Below are 4,087 nucleotides of genomic sequence, written 5' to 3'. Positions count from 1 at the left end.
TACTGTTATGTTCCTGAAAATTAGGAATTCATTGTGCATCCATCTAGTGGATAGAGTTTGTCTCTGAGTAGTGGCTTGTAAAGCCCAGAAGGCTGTACAAAAATAGGAGACCGCTTTTCATCACTGCAACACCAAAAAGAAGAAAAGCAAATAGATTTAGACAGACAGCTCACCTTTTGGAAGTGTTTTGCAGCTTTTGGTGATGAACCTTTTAAAGATACATCTTGTACCAAAATTTTGGCAAAGGATCAAACTAATTCTTCAAATAAGTTTAAAACACAGCTCAAGCCCATGTGCCCTCATCAATTACCCTCTCATTTAGTCTGATTCAAGACATTCAGACAATGGTGACCTGCACCAGAGATGTAAAATGAACACATTTATGACAGGAGTGATTTCCATGACTTCCTGGTGAGTATATTACCAGATAGGCTGTATCCCCTCAGCAGGGCGTTCTGGAAACTGCATAGATCAATACCTCCCTGGGGTAAGAGCAGCTGCTACTCTGCTTCCCAGACAGCAAAATCTGGGATTCTCCCCTTCAGTATTTCAGAAAATTATGAAAAACTCATGAATATGTGGACTGGGACTTGTCTGCATCTATAGCTATATCCATCCCAAGACTCAGATGCATTGGTTGGTTAGTGGTTGAACAGTGACACAGAAATGTGAAATGTATAAAAGACATCACACATGCAAGGGTCATAGAGACCAGAGGAGCTGTTCTTTATAGGAAAAATAGGAAAAGTCAGAGTGACTCCAAAATAGTTTTCTGAGCCGCATCCCTTTTCTGTGTGCTACCACATTACCTGGCAGCACAAGTTTCATCTGGATCAAAACCAAGCTGACTTAGTTCAAATATGGCATATGATGTTTCTGCCAGCTAAAGGCATTATCCTGACTGCAGGAAAAGAGCTAACAGCTGATCCAGCATAAAAACTGCCAGGCAAAGTTACTTTTTTAACAGTTTTTGGAAGCCCCTTTGCTATCAAATGTTTGTTTTAAATCATTCTGTAGCACAGTGCCACAATATTTTTGATCTGATGCCAGGAGCCCTAAAATCAGATGCACCCTTTCATTACATTCATCTGTCAACAAATGCTGACTGGGATAGGAATGCAGATACTTTTACATAAGTGCTAAGTTTTGTCTTATCTGCATATTTGCCAGTGTATGAAAAGCAAGTTCTATTCCAGTCTTGTGACTTTTTTTTCAGTTACGGTGATGGTAATAGAGAGATAGAAAAGCTATTTAGCATCATCTAGTGGTCATATACAAATTTACAGGAGCCTGCAGTTTCGCCATCCTTACTCAGATTACCTGGCATCGGTGCTGACTCCAAGGGAGAACGTGAGGTAAATTCCCTATTTCCAGCTGTCAGCCTGTGGGCCCTAAGAAAAAAAAAAATCAAAAGATCATTGGGTTAGAGATTGTGTTATGCCCACACTGTTAGCATTCACAGTTGTGGAACTTATTGAAAGTTTTTTTGGAGATGAGGTTAAGCCAAAGAATTTTGGCGTGAAATTTTAGTATAAGAACAGTAAAAATCCAGCATTAGAGCCTATTTTTCATTCTGAACGACTCACTCTGATTTGACAAAGTAAACTATAATACTTTACTTTTTAATTACTTGTTTAAAGGCAGAGAATCGGAACAGGAATTCAAATCTTCTCTCTCCAAGGCTGAGCTTTTTGCATTAGTTTCGCTAGAACAAAATGCAACCAAAATCCAGGAGGAAGTCACAGACTTCAGAAACTTGCCTTCTGTAGAGCTTGACTGTTTATGTTCATGGTTCTGGAGGTTTTTTTTCTTCTGCTTCTATCTTGCAAGCTTAAGTTTTCAAGATTTCAATATTTTAAGACTGGTTCTGCTTAACTGTGTATCACCTTAGTGTGTGTAAATTAACCTGTAGCGAAGTCTATGACAAGGCAAAAAAATTACCCCTGGTCTTTCATTTAAATCTAGGCTATGGTGTAAGGCTTTCTCATACCAGTGTCAGTGACTCTGCTAGTCATCTCTAACAGGTCTCATCACCCTTCAGGAGAGGCAGTCTTTATTTCTAGGGAGAACAGCAGCTCCCTTCACTACCTGAGTTCAGAAAAACCTTGGATCATAGTCTGCCAGTCTCTTCTGCTGGACGGTTTTCCACAGTCTGCCATCCACTGTGAGTAAGCACCATGTTGTGGCTACCCTCAAAGTTCACAGAGCATGACCCAAGTGATGGTGCAGGCAGGGAGAGGGTGAAGGCAGGTTATGTTGGAAATCAAAGTGGCAACAGGATAGAGAGCTGTATGGGAGGCTGAGGGACACGTAACCTTTTTCAGCAAAGATTATTCTTATCTTTCTGAAGAGAATAAAATATGGCAATTAAATATTATTTGAGCTGAGTAACATCATGTGCCACATTCATTTGAAGAAATGGTTCTTTGAAGAAGGCCAGTAATATTTGGGAAGCTGGACATTTTTTCCAGTGAAATCAGTCAGTTCTCAGAGGTTCTTGTTTGACAGGAATTCCTGGGGACTAAAATTAATTCCTTTCAAACCTATTTAAAACAAAACACGCGCTGCACTTTCATCCCTTTGCTAACCCAAGTCCTGTATTTTTGGCAACATGGGACAATGGACCAGAAAGACCTGTCTAACAACAGTTACACAGTTGTGCACCACAGGGTTTTCATTATGGTCCTGTGTGACACTTAGTCATGGTCATGTCTGCTGTGTAATATCAGCAGAGAGCTGACAGCTACAGGGAATATATTTCACATGAAGCTTTATGCATTGGATACTTGTATTCTGGAACTGATATTGGTGTGTATGAAATAATCTTGTGAGAAATTTCAGAAGCAGAGTCCTTGGGAGCACTGCAGTTTGGGGTGTGATCTAAAAAGGAATAAAAGTGAAATGAAACAAAAGCATGGAAAAAAAAGACAATAGAAATATTTATCAAGTTTTCCAGAAAAATATTCTGGTTTTGAAAATGTGTTCTCTGTCATCTCTCAACTTGGTGATGTGACATCTCTCCATATACTATCATTAGGTCTCATTTCAAAATAATGGTAGCTTTGTTGTACAGGTATCTGTCAACATCCAGTCATTTTCCTCTTTTAATATCTGTCCATGTATATGTTTGCTCTTACATACTTTTCCTAGGTCTATAGTAGCATGATTATATTTCAGAAATGACTGATTTGGCATAGAATGTGTACGTCAAACATACATCTTAATTTAATCAAATAGGTTTGGAATTTGCTTCTAGCGAGTTTTTCACTCTTCTCTAAACACGACTGAAATATCTTTTTCTTGAAAACCACCCTTATTTCCTTTGTCATTGCAAATGAAACAGCAGAACCAAATTACTGTGTTGTGTACCAACACAGAATATAAATTAGAAGCAACAAGAGTGTTATTCTTTCCCATGACAGAAGCAAAATTAAGCAGTAAATGTAAGGATGATTTATACCTTCTGACTTTTACTTTACTACATTTCTTTTGAGTACTAAAGTCTTGTACTAAAATTTATTTTTCCTGCTTACACAATAGAGACTAATTTGTCTCTTTGAGAGATATTTTTTCTAGCTCTCCTTTCCTTTCTTGCAAGGAAGCTTCTTCCCTCCCCCTCCCTTCTACTTTTTCAGTCTGAGGAAAATGGCTGCAGCTGGAAGAAAATAGATCACAGTCCTCTGAAAAATTTCTCTGCAGCCTCTGAGTTTCAAGAGGTGAAAAAATATCCTGATTTAAATTTCTAAATTAACTGTTTACTTTTTCCAAATGTCAAAAAAAGCTGTTTTGGTTCAAGTATGTAATTGATGCTGTCATTTTACATACTTCACATCAGTTAATCTGGGCACTAACATCTAGCTACAGATTTACTGCTTTGGATTTTTGTGCCTTTCTTTAAATGAAACTTTGCCATTATGCTGATTTTCTCTCATTAGCTATTCCCACTTATTTAAATCTAATTAAAATGCCATGCTAAAAATCTAAGTGAAGATTCAGTTAATTTATCTTATAAATGGTTGCATAATTAATGAGAGATTGAAAAAAAAGCCAACTCAATGTGATTCTGGTACTTTTTTCTGCAGTTTGC

This window comes from Mesitornis unicolor, unplaced genomic scaffold (genome assembly GCF_000695765.1).
Source record: "Mesitornis unicolor isolate BGI_N332 unplaced genomic scaffold, ASM69576v1 scaffold244, whole genome shotgun sequence".
NCBI lineage: Eukaryota > Metazoa > Chordata > Aves > Mesitornithiformes > Mesitornithidae > Mesitornis > Mesitornis unicolor.
Note: the sequence above shows the minus strand (reverse complement) of the source record.